Source organism: Siphateles boraxobius, unplaced genomic scaffold, assembly GCF_051911475.1.
Source record: "Siphateles boraxobius isolate OS27281-9 unplaced genomic scaffold, OSU_SipBor_1 24, whole genome shotgun sequence".
Classification (NCBI taxonomy): Eukaryota; Metazoa; Chordata; class Actinopteri; order Cypriniformes; family Leuciscidae; genus Siphateles; species Siphateles boraxobius.
The window spans coordinates 13,054,785-13,071,435 of NW_027508855.1; positions in this window are offsets into that span (position 1 = coordinate 13,054,785).

Genomic DNA, 16,651 nt, shown 5'->3' on the forward strand with positions numbered 1-16,651 from the left:
TTGGCAGTGGCCCTTAGGTCTAGTCAGATGATGGGCAATATAAGAGGGGGTTCTGCGCACAAACTGTCTTTATATGCTGACGACCTTTTACTTTTCGTCTCTGAGCCAGACAGATCTATACCCCAAGTTTTAGTTTTACTGAAGGAATTTGGGCAGGTTTCGGGTATAAATTGAATCTTCATAAGAGTGAACTCATGCCTATAAATGCCTAGCTTACCCTCTTTCAAAATTGCCATTTAAGACATCATTAGATCAATTTAATTATTTGGGCATCTGTGTAACCAAGGATTACTCTGACCTGTTTAAATGTAATCTCTCTCCTCTGTTGGATCGACTGACTGAAGATCTTCATCGTTGTTCTCAATTGCCTCTTTCTCTTGCGGGTAGGATAAATTGTATTAAAATGAATGTTCTGCCCAAATTTCTATATCTTTTTCAATGCATACCAGTTTTTATTCCAAAGCGTTTCTTTCACTCTTTAGATAGCTGTATTCCTCAATTTATTTGGAATGGAAAAACTCCAAGAATACGGAAAAGCATTTTACAAAAAACTAAGGAGCTGGGGGGTTTAGCACTACCTAACTTCTTGTTTTATTACTGGGCTGCAAATGTTTGTAACATGTTATTCTGGTGCTGTTCCAGTGATCAGCCTCCACCCTGGTTAAGGATCTAGGAGGCTGCATGTGGCAGCTCTTCGCTTTTGTCTCTTCTGCACCTTCTTCTCTCGTTGTCATCTTTAACCTACTCCAGTAATGTTATTGTTAAAAATTGTCTTAAGATCTGGTGTCAACTCAGACGCCATTTTACCTTACAGTCAACACCTCTTATATGCCCAGTGTACTTTAACCCCCTCTTTCCTCCCTCTTGCATTGATAAGGCTTTTGTGGCCTGGGTGGACCACGGGATCAGTTCCATTAAGCATCTTTACATTGACAGAACATTCGCTTCTTTTGAACAATTGACTCAAGTATTTAACTTACCAAGGTTTCACTTTTTCAGATATTTGCAAGTCCGGGACTTTGTCCGTAAGCATTTTCCGGGGTTCCCCTTGATCCCACCCTCCACCATTGTAGATATCATATCAAATATTAATCCTTATCAAAGAGTGGTCATCTCCACGATATATAACACCTTTTCCACATGTTACCCCTTGGCCTCTGATAGTCTGCGGATTACTTGGGCTAGGGATCTTAATATAGAGATAGAGACAGAGACATGGCAGTCGATTTCGAAACGTGTTTACACGTGATCTGTTTGTGCTCGCCACAGGGTTTTACAGTGTAAAGTTGTCCACAGAGTACACTGGTCTAAAAGTAAATAAGCCCGCATGTTCCCTGACATTGAGCCAAGCTGTGACAAGTGTCATCTAGAACCAGCTAATTTAACTCACTTGTTCTGAACTTGTCCTACTTTATCTTTTTTCTGGGAGTCTGTTTTTGACTCTCTTTCAGCTATCACTTCTGTTAATATCCATCCCTCTCCGCTAATTGGTATGTTTGGAGTCAAACCTCCTGATTACTCGTTGCCATCTCATTTCGTTGAGTTGGTAGCTTTTCTTACGCTGCTAGCGAGACGTTGTATTTTGATGAACTGGAAGGGTCCTCACACTCCCTCTCGTACTCGGTGGATAAAAGATGCCTTTTTTTGCCAAATTGGAAAAAATTAAACACTGTCTTCGTGGTTCCTTGGAAAAATTTTCAAGAATTTGGTAACCTTTTTTAGAGCATGTTAAATCGATACTCGGTTACTAACGTAACCTCGGTTCTCTCTAGAGAGGGAACGAGTATTGCGTAAGTTTAGCTTACGCTACGGGAAAGATTCATCTTCTCGAGATATTGAAGCCAAAAAATTATCCTTAATTTTGTATTCATTGTCAACGCAGTGCAGCAGCTAGCAGACCTAGAGCAGGCCATCCCGCGTGCTAATTGGCTGCCCTGCGGGCAACTGCTGCAGCCTACCAGTGAGCCCGGCCTGACGTCACGCCCAATGAAGGGCGCCCGCGCCTTCATAGCGTCACAGCCCGCCGGAATGGGCGTGGCTTAGCGTATAAAAGTAGGGGCTGTAGGCTGACATCTCTGGTTTTTCGTCGACTGAAGCGAAGTCGCTCGTGGCGCGAGCACGGCCGGTTACGCAATACTCGTTCCCTCGCTAGAGAGAGCCGAGGTTACGTTAGTAACCGAGTACGGTTACTAGTAACAGAGTACGTTAGTAATACGTTAGTATGTTCTCTCGTATTGCGTAAGTTTAGCTTACGCTACGGGAACACTTTGTCAACGCCGTGCGCGCCAAGCATCCACCATGAGACCCCGAAGTTTCAGGGGAACCCCATAAGTGGAAAAAATAAGGTGGCCAGCCAAGCGGGCCATTACTTGTACATAAGCACACATAGGGAATACAGAGCAGCGCGCCGGTCTGTATAGGCACATGGCACATACCCTACTAGTGCAGCTCAACCAGGAGAGCTGAGTCACGTGAGAGTGATCTGAGCAGGAAGGTCTGAGATCTAAGCAAAATACACCTCTCCTTCAAACTGAAAAAAAGTTTAGCCTGCAAGGCAGGAACTTCTAGGTTATAAAACCTGACAAAGGTAGACGGAGAGCTCCAGCCCACCGCTACACATATGTCATGGATAGAAATCCCACTGGACCACGCCCACGACGAAGCCACGCCTCTCGTGGAATGAGCCCTGATGCCCAGAGGACATTGCAGACCTTTTGACGCTTAAGCAGCTGCTATAGCGTCCACTATCCATCTGGACAAGCTCTGTTTCGAGGAGGAGAGACCCTTGGTGCGCCCACCAAACGAAACAAAGAGCTGTTCTGAACGCCTGAAGGAGGCGGAGCGCATAATGTAAAATCTCAGCGCCCTGACAGGGCAGAGGAGATTCACCTCACCTTCGCTGTCAGATGTTGGCAGAGCTGACAGCTAAATAACTTGCGCTCTGAATGGAGTGCCCATCACTTTAGGAACATAGCCATGTCTAGGTCTGAGGATGACTTTAGAGTCATTCGGCCAGAACTCAAGACACGACGCGCTGACAGACAGCGCATGCAGGTCCTCCACACGTTTTACTGACGACAGTGCAGTCAGAAAGACGGTTTTCAGTGATAGATATTTCAACCCCACGGAGTCTAGTGGTTCAAATGGAAAGAATTTCTGGGCCTCGAGGACCAATGAAAGATCCCACATAGGAACCGACGGGGGGCGCGGCGGGTTCATCCTTCTAGCTCCTCTAAGGAAGCGGATGACCAACTCTTGTCTTCCCAGTGACTGGCCGTGCGTCGATTCTGCGAACGCTGCCACGGCCGCCACGTATACTTTGAGCGTGGATGGGGACCTCCCCTTATCCAACAGCTCTTGTAGGAAGGTGAGCAGATGCGCCACCCCGCGTGTCCGTGGGTCCAGACCTCTGTCGGTGCACCATCCAGAGAACACCGACCATTTAGACTCGTAGAGCCTTCTCGTGGAAGGAGCTCTAGACTGCGTGATCGTGTTCATCCCTCCTTCTGGCAGGGCAACGAGTACCCGTTGATCAACCATGCATGCAGAGACCAGTGCTTTGGATGGGGATGCCAGATTGCGCCGCGAGCCTGAGAGAGGAGATCTGCCCTCACCGGAATCGGCCACGGAGCTGTAAGTGACAGCCGTGCTAGTTCGGGGAACCAAATCTGATTCTCCCAACGTGGGGCTATGAGGAGCACCGAGTGGCGCGTTTCCCTGATTCTTTTGATCACCTGTGGTAGCAGAGAGACCGGAGGGAAATCATATAGCGGGAGGCTGGGCCAAACCTGGGCCAGCGCGTCCTCGTTCTTCGAGAAGAACTTCGGGCATTGAGCGTTGTTTTTTGACGCAAATAGGTCGACTTCCGCTCTGCCGAATAGGCGCCACAGCTTCTGGACCGTTTGGGGGTGCAGGGACCATTCGCCTGGGGGAACATTGTTCCTGGACAGTTTGTCTGGGCCGTCGTTCAAATGGCCAGGCACATGGCAGGTGCATCTGAGGTCAAATAAGGAGGCGTTCCGTCAGATTGCAGAGATTTCTGGATCTGACACCGCCCTGACGGTTTACATTGGATACCACAGACATGTTGTCCGAGCGGACAAGAACATGTTGGTCCTGTATGAACGGGAGGAAGCGCTTCAGCGCATTCTCGACCGCTATCATTTCCAGACAGTTTATGTGAAAAGACTCCTCTTGGTCTGACCACTGGCCGAAGACCGGTCTGCCCTCGAACAGCGCGCCCCAACCCGAGTTGGACGCGTCTGTCGAAATGACTTTCCGATAAGAGATGGTTCCCATCATCACTCCCTGCTGGTATCAGTCGGCTACTAACCAGGGCTGCAGAGCCGCTATGCAGGTCTGAGTCACTCTGATTTTCTGGCCGCAAGAAACCCAGGCTCGGCGGGACGCGCGAGCATTCAACCAGCGTTGGAGCGGGCGCATGCGCAGTAGGCCCAGCTGAAGCCATACAGCCCAACATCCTCTGAATGCGCTGGACGCTGGCTCGCAGAGGAGGCTGTTATTTTCTTTGTCTCTCGCAAGAGCTGCCTGTAGCCGAGCTCGAGCGCCGCGGCAGGAAGAGGTTCATGGCCTGCGTGGTCTTCTGTACCTCAGAAAAACGGTCAACGATCCCGTTCACCGCTGGGCCGAAGAGACGTGAGCGGCAGCTGCGCGTCGGTGAGGGGGGGCGGGGAAGGCGAAAGCGAGGCTCGAGGGTGGTTCTCCGGCGAGCGCGTCGCTGTGGCCACAGGTTCCGGCTGTCTCAGGGAACGGCGCTTCTTCCTGCGCGGTCCCACAGAGGGCGGAGTGACTGCTGCGGTGTTGAAGGCTTCGAGTAGAGCCCGCAGGGTCGACAGCGGAAGCGCTTCACAGAGCTCGCAGCCCCCGGACGCGAGGGCGAGCTCTGCATGTTCCAGGCCCAGGCAGAGAGGGCAGATCAAGTGGCGGTCTCCGGCGCTGAGCGGGGCTCTACACGAGCTGCAGGAAGCGCGAGGCATCTTTAAAAAGACACTCGCTGCTCTTTTAGAATAGGTAGCAAGGTAAAGGATACGTCGCCGGATAGCGTAGCTCGCACGGATGGCTGAAGGTGGCGAAGACGGCCGGCTTCCTCAGCGCTGTCCTAAGCTGGCTGTTCGCTGTTCGGCAGCGGCGGTGGCTTCTCTCAGATCCAGCGATGCAAAGAGCTCGCTGAAGAGATGAAAAATCAGAGATGTCAGCCTACAGCCCCTACTTTTATACGCTAAGCCACGCCCATTCCGGCGGGCTGTGACGCTATGAAGGCGCGGGCGCCCTTCATTGGGCGTGACGTCACGCCGGGCTCACTGGTAGGCTGCAGCAGTTGCCCACAGGGAAGCCATTGAGCACGTGAGATGGCCTGCTCTAGGTCTGCTAGCTGCTGCACTGCGTTGACAATAAATACAAAATTAAGGATAATTTTTTGGCTTCAATATCTCGAGAAGATGAATCTTTCCCGTAGCGTAAGCTAAACTTACGCAATACGAGAGAACCTCTCGTAAGAGAACTGTACAGCTGCAGTCTCAATTGACTGACTGACCACCCACCCTACTATCAATGTTGGTTATTCTGGCTGCACATATTATTTACTAGGTTCTTGGATTACTCAACTTTACTTAGTGGACCTAGTTAAGGCTTACTTTGGCCTATGTCTGTATTATTACATACAGTTCTGTTATATTATATACTGTACTAAACTTGTCAGTGGGGTTGAATGACTTAGTGTTGGTGTTTTTGTATTGATGTTTTATTAATTTTTATTTATTTTTATTTATTTATTTTTTATTTTTTTTATTTTTTGGTATCGAGTGTTTGTCTCTGTTGTTGTGAAAAATCCAATAAATGAATCATATATAAAAAAAGACATTGTAACGCATTTCATTGTGTTTATCCCTGCTTGCCTGCATGTGTGGCCTAGTGTGTACTAGTCTGTGTCAGTTTCATTCAGTTCACCTGTTGTTTGTTAATTAGCTCATTAGTTCCTTGTTTGGTCTTGTATACTCCCTGTTTGTTTCAGTTTGTTGTCCTGTCTCATCAATTTTAGTGGATGTGTTTGCCTTTTCTCCTGTGTGGATTTATTAAAGACTGTGATTCTGAATTCTCATTTGTCATGAGCTGATTTATAGCACCCACACTGTGACAGATATACAGAACTAGATTTGTTTTTACATTTTCTAAAGAATTGTGAGCAGTGTTTGCAAAACTCATTCTATAATTAACCACTGAAGACACATATGGACTCTACAACAATGGGAACATACAGTATTACACTATATAAAAATAAGAAAAGACAAAACACATACAGTACAATACCAAAAAAATATATAATAATAATAATGTAAAAAAAAAATGTTTGATGTCAATCACTCCCTAGTCCCCTTTCTTGGTATTTTGTTCAATATATCATAAAGAGGACAAAATATGTTTCTCAAGATTAAAATGGATAGTGAATGGTTTATTTTGATAATTCACATGCATATGTGACCCTGGATGACAAAACCAGTCATATGGGTCATTTTTTTTCTTATTGAGATTTATACATCACATGAAAGCTGAATAAATAATTGATTGCTTTCCATTGATGTATGGTTTGTTAGGATAGGAAAATATTTGGCCGAGATACAACTATTTGAAAATCTGGAATCTGAGGGTGCAAAAAAATCAAAACATTGAGAAAATCGCCTTTAAAGTTGTCCATTTATGTTTGCGATTGTCCTGCATTCACTCACACAAATAAATGTTTTATACATTTACGGTATATAAATTTACAAAATATCTTCATGGAACATGAACTTTACTTAATTTCCTAATGATTTTTGGCATAAAAGAAAAATTGATAATTTTGACCCATACAATGTATTGTTGGCTATTCCCACAAATATACCTGTGCTACTTAAGACTGGTTTTGTGATCCAGGGTCACATATTGCTTCTCGTGCGACTCTCCATTTTTAAAATGTGTTTTTCATGTAATCACAGTGGCACAAATTGATTTGACAAAATAGCCTTTTTTATATTTATATACATTACAAACTTTAAGACTGAAAGGGACTTAATTTGTAGTTTATTGTTTTGTATAATGTGTGTTTTCCTTTTTATTGTTCGTTGTTTTAAAATACAGTGGGTTCTCATCGTTCAATTTGTTTTTCGGAGTGTCCTATGTGTCTTAATTGATTAATTGCTGTCTTGTTTGTTGTCCACACCTGCTCAGGAGTGTAATATACCTACTCTGAGTAGGATTCAGATTAAAGTTTTTTTGGGGATGTGCACATATAGCATTTCGTTTTGTTTGTGCAAAACTTATTATGAGGCCAGTAGGGGGGGCAACCCTGTGGTCTGTGTGGGTCCTAACACCCCAATATAGTGATGGGGACACTATACTGTTAAACAGCACCGTCCTTCGGATGAGACGTTTAACCGAGGTCCTGACTCTCTGTGGTCATTAAAAATCCCAGGATGTCTTTCGGAAAAAGAGTAGGGGTTTAACCCCGGCATCCTGGCCAAATTTGCCCATTGGCCTTTGTCGATCATGGCCTCTTAATCATCCCCACATATACTGATTGGCTTCATCATTCTGTCTCCTCTCCACCAATAAGCTGGTGTGTGGTGGGCGTTCTGGCGCAATATGGCTGCCGTCGCATCATCCAGGTGGATGCTTCCTCCGACACACAATATGAGACCACTACGCTTCACTAAGTCAGTCTCACAGGCACTCATTCCAGTACAAAAATAACTACTGTATGGTCAGAAGTCGTTTTTCTATATTTACACTAAAATCTGGAATTCCCCATCACATTCGAACATTATCGTCCTTCACATATTTCAAAAAGTCATATAAACTGTTTCTTCTTAATAGTCATACTTGAACACACTGATTGTTCATGTACTGTTTTTAATCTTGTTTTTCCTTATTTAGTGTTTTACTTGTTTGTATCTGTCTAGTCAATAATAATGTCCTGTATAAATGTGTTGAAATTGTGTTCATTGTTCTATGTTGCTGCAGAACAGGAACCTGCTGTAAACCAGTTTTTAAACTGAGTCAGGCCCGTTTACTGTAACTAAATTGTTTTTCTTAAATTTCCCTGTATAATAAATGAAATGAAATGAATGAAATCTTGAGCTTAGAATTATATGGTTCTATCTCCACTTTTGGTCGAAATTGAGTTTTTGACATAATCTTATCCATTGGGTGTTTATTAATGCCTGTGTGGTGTTATTTTTGTAAAAAAAAAAAAAAAAATTGTTAGTAGTTAGTAATAAAATAAAAAGGTTCCATCTCACAAAAAAGCAGGGATGTAAAAACTTTGATGCTCAATTTATCAGAACTACCCTAAACTGAGATAGAACTGTATAATTCTAAGCTCACGAAATGCTGCACATTGGTGGTGGTTGAGGAGATTCCGCTATATAAATGTAACAAATTATTATTACAATTATTATTATTATTATTATTATTATTATTATTATTATTATTATTATTATTATTATATTCCTATCCCTGATATAGCTATAGCTTGGGTCCTTGGGGAATTTTTTTTTTCTGACATATCTCCTATAGCCAAAAATCGAATCACTTATCAAAGTAATAGCAGACCTCCTCACAAGCCGCATGATTTGTGCTATCATTCATGTCTGCATCGCAATCCAAAAGTTTAATACTTGGAGTTAAAAGTTTGTTCAAATCCGTCCAGAATAAGAATGAGATTTAAAGGTAGTGATGCTTGCCTTGGTAAGCCCCTCTAATAACACCTAATCTCTAATAATAGAGCAGCTGAAGTGTGCTGAGGTTTGCCCTCTGCAGGTAGAGTTATAGAGGATGTGCAACTCAACACAAACATGCATTGTCTTTCTGATTGCTTTACTCCCTGTATACATCATCCACTCCTCCTGTCTAAGTGCACATCAGAACAGCTGAATAGGGAGCACATCTGCCACACAACCTCTGAATAAAATATTCCCCTGGAAGCTGAGAGAAAAATAAAATGCCTTTTTGGGTCACAGTCTTCTAAGAGGCTGGGTTTTTTTCCAGGCTCCCAAAAGCCCTCTGTTCCTCCCAGCTTTGTTATTAGACTTAAAACCTCTCAACTCATGAATTAGTAACCGAATGGGATGTTTCTTTTGAGATCTCTTCCAGGCGGTCATTCAGCCAGCGGAATCCACAGAGAGAGCAAGCGTCTCACTTATCCAAGAGTTAATGCCGTCAGAAACAATTGAGATGTTTGTTTCTTGTTGGTTTTACGGTGGCAATCTAGTTCACAGCAAAGACAGCTCAGACCCAAGGGTGTGTGTGAATGAATGTGTACACAGTGTGTAATGACAGTTCACCATAAATGCAATAAAAAACATGCTGTCATGTTTACCAAGACAGTGACACGCAGACATAACAGAAAAAAAAAATACTCAAGGCTCATAAACTTTTTCACAATTTTATAATTCCATATATAAATATAACGAGGTAGAAAGCACTTTTTCATGTGATCAGATGTGACATATAATACAACATGACTACAACATGATAAAAAAAATCCTTCTCAACTTTGCCCACATCCTGTTAACATAAAAGTTAGCAGGAAGTACTTCATGCAAGTGTGTTTCCCTGGCCCTGTAACTTTAATAACAAGCAGTCAGTCTATAGGATTATGATCGGCTTTGTTTGACCAAACACTCGTTACAAGCGAGATAGATTCATTACAAGCAGTCATTTAGATACAACAGATGTAAAACTGCACTGCAGTTATGTGTAACATAATGCTGGGGGGAAAAAACAAAGTTCTCAGGAAACAAGGAACATTTATGCTGTATCTTTCTGAATATGTGGCATAGTTCACATCACATGATGCACTGATGATGGCAAACGCATGCACAAAAGCTGACACCTGTTTTCACAGACTCATCCTTTCAAATCAGTTTGAAAAAACTTTCAGCGTTCCCTAAACGCATTCTGCTTTCAGATCTCAAGTTGGCACCATCTGGCTGGCTTTTCACATTGTGTTTGAGCACAAAGATGTGCATGACGTGCTTTAGCTGTCTTCAAACACAGCTTTTCCTTACAAACAGGTCTTAAAACAGTTCAGATCTGAACACAATTACCAGACAGCCAGGATAATGTGCCATGTCAAACAAAGGCAAGTGACTATGAGAACATATTATTTTATTCATTTTAGGCTGAGACAACATTTTTCACGAGAAGGTTTCTTTTAATTTGTTAAATTACCTTGATGAGCTGAATTAATTTATATTCCTGAATGCTTATGGGTTCCACAAGGATTAAGACCTCCCTGGGCTACTTTTCTAAACACCTGTTTGTCACTATGCACTATCAGAAAAAAAGGTACAAAAGCTGTCACTGGGGCAGTACCTTTTCAAAAGGAACACATTTATACCTTATTAGATCCACACTTATTAGTGTGCAAAATTTTCCTATTCTGTTAGGTTTGTGCATGTAATACAATCTAATAATCATTTTCATTCCACAAAAAATTCTGGAAAAGTGGAAATGTTCTTCACTGTAAGGAAAAAAAATGTGATTTTAAGAACTGTTCACTGAAAGTTTTGTTTGTGGAAACAAAGATGGTTCTTCTATGGCATCATGGGGAAAAAAAACGTTTTTGTCAAACCTCTATTTTTTAAACATGGTGTACATTTTCTTACAGAACGCTTTTATCTATGTTGTACCAAACAAAATTGGCTTGTATTGAGTAGTTCATAGTGGTAAGACTGAACTGAATCTAGTAACTTCGTACTCCTTTCTAGTCCCAAAATGCAACATAATGATATAAACATAATGATTTTGAGATAAACACTCTTAAAAATAAAGGTTTCTAATTTGTGATTATAGGGCACCCAAAATGGTTCTTCTATGACCAAAAAAAAAAAAAACCTTTTGAAACCTTCATTTTTAAGAGTGCAGAAACATTAAGAAAAAGACTCCACCTTGATCCATGAATATACTTTCTGCTCAACTACTCCAATTTAACAACTGGAGTAATAGATCAGTTCGAAATTTCACAAACGTGTCTGATTTTTTTTTAAACTGCCACCTTAAAATAAAAAAAAGAAATACAGATGAGACAGACACTTCATGATAAAGTGATATTTCCCTATCAAGGGAACTCCCGCTGCATAGTTACGCTGTGGGAACACAATATATATATATATATATATATATATATATATATATATAATGCCGAAACAAGAATTCAAGCGTTGTGTTGTTCCCTGCCCTCGTTTCATCACGGGTGGGGACATACATCAGCTTTGTGTTGCTTGTTTGGGAGTGGAGCATGCCCAGTCAGTTCTCTAGGAAACTGTGAGCATTGCGAGAAGCTGTCTGTGAGGACGCTCTGGTCTCGGCGGGCGTTCTTTGAGGAGGATGGTTTGGTTCGCGCTCCCCGAGCTGTGGGTCCCGGCACAGTGGCGGCGCACATCTTGGGGTTCGCAGATGGATCTAACAGCGGGGTTTGAGACAGGACCCGCCCTATCTCAGCCCTTACCTGCTGGATCCAGTGCCTCTGCCCAAGAAGGAGCACGCTCTGCGGTTTCTCCTCCTCAGGTTGAGGCACCAATGCTGCAGCTATCCAGTTCCGAGGAATTGGATGTTGCTAGTATTGTTTCAGGGGATTATGAGTCTTCGCCAGCTGATGAGGAACTTATGGAGGTTTTATTTCATGCTGTAGCGAAATTAAATATTGATTGGCCAGCCGATGATTCTGTTATTAAAAAGAGTTTACTAGATGAAAGATTTCTACCATCTAGAACACAGCCTCCAGGTCTGGGACTCCCGTTTTTCCCGATCTCAACACTGAGGTATCGAGATCGTGGAATAAACCGGCATCACTCAGAGTGTTTAACCCGCAAATATCTAGCTATAGTAATGTTTTGGGTATTTCTGATTATGGTTATTTGACGGTGCCTCGGGCGGAAGAGACACTTGCGAGCTATCTCTCCCCCGAGTCAGCATCATCATTAAAACCCTGACGTTACCCACCAAGCCTTTAATATCTACTTCTACGCTAGTGGGTAAAGTGTATTCGGCAGCAGGTCAGGCTGCGTCATGCCTGCACACTATGTCTATACTGCAGGCATACCAAGATGATCTGCTGAAGGATATCGATGAACGTGAGGAAGTCAGCATGGACTCAATTCGAGAATTGCGTCGCACAACAGACCTGTCTCTCCGGGCCACCAAGGAGACGGCCAAATCAGTGGGGCCGGTCTATGGCAGCCCTGGTGGCCAAGGAGCGTCATCTTTGGTTAAATTTGTCCGATTTAAAAGATAAAGATAGGTCTGTTCTTCTGGACGCCCCGCTTTCGCCTTCAAGTCTGTTCGGCGACACTATCAATTGTGTCGTCGATAGGTTTCAAGAGACAAAAAAGTAATCTGCTGCATTCCAGAAGTTTCTTCCTCGACGTTTCGATGTCCCCGAGACTGCTGGGCGGAAAACGATTATTAAATCTGAGCAGTCTCGTCCGGTACAAGCTCCTCACAGCACAGAGTGCATCAAAAACAGAGGAGGGTCGTAGAACGGTCAGTTCGGTTGTTCCCTGCCGGTTCACCACTTCAGGGCACCGAAGTGACTGTTCAACCAAATCCAGAGGCCAGTCTCGAGAGACTGGTCCCCTTAGTAGAATATCTGGCAGCGTGGAAACTACTGCCAAATATTTCTCAGTGGGTCCTCCATATAATAGAAAAGGGTTACAGAATTCAGTTTGGTTCTCGTCCTCCCAGATTTCAAGGGGTTCTTCCCACAGTGGTGGACCCAGAGCAGGCTCTGGTTATGGAGCAAGAAGTACTGACGCCTCTGCAAAAAGTGGCTATAGAAAGGGTTTCTCTTCCCAGCAGAGAGTCGGAGTTTTACAGCCGTTACTTAATCGTTCCAAAAAAGGATGGGGGGTTGCATCCTATTCTAGATCTGTGTCATTTAAACAGCAGAGTTCAGAAACTCAAGTTCAAGATGCTTACACTCAAACAGATTGTATCACAGATTCAGTCCAAGGACTGGTTTGTCACAATAGACTTACTTCTAAAGTAAGGACGCTTACTTCCATGTATCTATACATCCTCATCACAGGAAGTTCCTGAGGTTTGCTTTCGGGGGAGAAGCATATCAAAATTGGGTCCTTCCGTTCAGCCTAGGTTTATCACCCCGCACCTTTACAAAATGCGTGGATGCAGTGCTGGCTCCTCTGAGACTCCAGGGCATTCGCGTATTAAATTATATAGACGACTGGTTGATCCTAGCTCAATTCGAGCAGATGGCAGTTCGGCATCAAGATGTCGTTCTGTCTCACATAAAGAGGTTGGGGTTCCGGCTAAACGCCAAGAAGAGTGTGGTCCTCCCAGCTCAGAGGACCACTTTTCTAGGGGCGGTGAGGGATTTGACAACAATGCAAGCACGATTGTCTCCAGCACGCGATGCATGGTCATGTGGAAGACACCTTGGTTCCTCGCGCAGTGCCCAGTGTTGGGGGCTTCTTTTTGACGCGTAACGCTATCGACAGATGCTTCCCTCACAGGCTGGGGGCTGGTCATGGTCCCTGGCAGGACCATCAGCTTTCTTGGCATATAAATCGGCTAGAAATGATGGCGGTATTTCGGGCTCTCAAATAATTCCTGCCAGACCTGAGAGGCCACCGTGTGCTTGTCCGCACGGACAACACATCGGTGGTCTCTTACGTCAACCATCAGGGGGGTCTGAGGTCTTGATTATTATGCAAACTGGTTCATCAGATCCTCCCATGGGCCCAGGGGAAATTACTGTCACTCAGGGCAGTATATATTCCAGGGTTTCTGAATGTGGGAGCAGCTATCCTGTCAAGGCAGGGGCTGAGGCCCGGGGAGTGGAGACTTCACCCCGAGGTCGTGGAGCTCCTATGGGAGAATTATGGTCAAGCTCAGGTCGATCTTTTCGCATCATCCAATACAACCCATTGTCCGCTATGGTTCTCCCTCACATATCCAGCTCCTCTCGGACTGGACGCGATGGTGCAGGTGGCTGCCGAGGCTTCACCTATACGCTTTTCCCCCGGTATCAATGCTCCCGGGAGTTCTGGAGAAGGTTCGCCAGGAAGGGGCTCATCTATTATTAGTAGCCCCGCACTGGCCGGCCTGAGTGTGGTTCTCGGACCAAGTGTCCCTTCTGGACGGCTCTCCTATGGAGATCCCTGTCAGGAGGGACTTGCTGTCCCAAGCAGGGGGCATGATATTTCACCCTCAGCCAGAGTTGTGGAAACTGTGGGCTTGGCCTCTGAGTGGGCCCAGCTCATAGAATCCGGTCTCTCGACTGAGGTCGTTGAGACCATCATTCAATCCAGAGCTCCCTCCACGAGAAAACTATATGCATTGAGATGGAAATTGTTCTCTACATGGTGTGGAGAACATTTTTAAAATCCTGTTAACAGCCCGGTTGGTACAGTGCTCGATTTCCTACAAGACCGTTTCTCTGCTGAATTATCTCCTTCCACCTTAAAGGTGTACGTAGCGGCTATATCTGCTTATCGCACCCCTCTGGGGGCTACTTCTCTTGGGAGAGATCCTCTTATTATTCGTTTTCTTCGTGGCACTCTAGAGCACCGGCTTGGGATTTGGCCTTTGTACTTGAGGGTCTGGCCTTGGCTCCCTTCGAGCCTATTGAAGAGGTTTCAGAGAAGTTCCTTGCACTAAAAACTTTATTTCTACTTGCTATTTCTTCTATCAAGAGAATTGGAGATTTGCAAGCTCTGTCGGTGGCTCCTTCATGTCTGGAATTTGCACCTGGTATGGTGAAAGCATTTCTACACCCTAGGCCGGGATACATTCCTAAGGTCCCTACTAATGTTGTGGGCCCAATTGTGCTGCAGGCTTTTTGCCCTCCAACTAAGAAAGGTTGCCCTGCAACGAAACAGATTATGAGCAAGTGGGTAGTTGAGGGTATCTCACTTGCTTATGAAGCGGTCGGACAGCCTTCACCTTTGGCTGTCAAGGCACATTCTACGAGGAGTATGGCTGCCTCTACAGCTATAATTTCGTGAGTTTCCCTTCACGACGTTTGTGATGCGGCAGGCTGGTCTTCGCCGCATACATTTGTCAAATTCTATGACTTAGACCTCTCCACTCCTGGGGCTAGGTTGCTTGCTTCTTAGTGTGCGCAAAGACTTCACACAGAACGGGCACTTGTCATTATGGCGTAGTGGGCATGGGGTTCCCACAGCGTAACTACGCAGTGGGAGTTTCCTTGATAGGGAACGTCTCTGGTTATGTATGTAACCTTAGTCCATGGAGAGGGAACGCTGCGTTTGCCTGTCATACTTCCTGCATGCCCTGATTGACGTGCTTCAGGCTTATCAGAAGCTAACGCGGTCTGTTTTCAGGGGTGCTTTATAGTTTCCTGGTCTATGACATCACCCGCCGATGACGTCTCACTCTTCCATTGGACTGATTATACACGTGCTCATGACGCAATCACACAGGGGTGTTCCCATAGCATAACTACGCAGCATTTCGTTCCCTCTCAGGGAACTAAGGTTACATACGTAACCAGAGACGGTCATGGTAATACCATGACACTTTTAGTGTACAAATTAATAGTATTATCATTTCTAAGTGGGAAAAAGTTTCTGAAAATGTTCAAATTAATAGTATTATCATTTCTAATGGGAAAAAAATATGTATCTTCATTTATGTATTATACATTACACTGTTCAAAAGTCTGGGGTCTTATGCTCTCCAATGCTGTATTTATTTGATAAGAAATAAAGTAGAAATAGTAAGCTAATATTGTGAAATATTCTTACAATTTAAAATATGTTTTTTAATTCTAACATACCGGTATGTTAAAATGAAATTTATTCCTGTGATGACAAAGCTGACTTTTCAGCATCATTACTCCAGTCTTCAGTGTCATAGTAAACATTTCATATTATTATCCATGTTTAAAACAGTTGTGCTGCTTAATATTTTTGTAGAAACCATGTTTAAAAAAATCAGGATTCTTTGATTAATAGAAAGTTCAAAGGAACATAATTTATGTTAAATAGATTTTTTTGTAACATTGTACAAGTCTTTACTGTCCCTTTTGATACATTTAATGTATCCTTGCTGAATAAAAACTTCTGAACAATCGTGTGAATGTATATATCTATATCTAGCTCTATCTCTCTCTCTCTATATATATATATATATATATATAGATATATAGATATATATATAGATATAGATATAGATATATATACTCAAATTGATTTGATTAGGACCCCACACTAAATCCATTATATTACCATTTTACTGTTTTCTAAATCACAGACTGGTCAATATCAATGAGGCAACAGTACAAACTACAACTAATACATAGTTCAGGTATGAAACTCAGACGAAGTCTGATTGGTTCTTTCAATGCATCGGCACCAGCCAATCAGAAGTTCTTCCAAATCCACGTAGCCTTATATATCGTACCCTAACCTGCGATCAGCATGCTGGGCAATATAAAAGCTTCTGTCATCTCTCCTCCTCCCCAGCACCACCTGCAGAGTTCCGCTACGGAGGTTCTATTATTTCTCACACCAGCCTTTCCTTTGTTTGTTATTTTGACTAAGCTGAAAAAATTATTGTATTTGCTCAGCAGCAGCAGCGTAGCAGATCTCGTCCGCAAAATCAAGCCTGT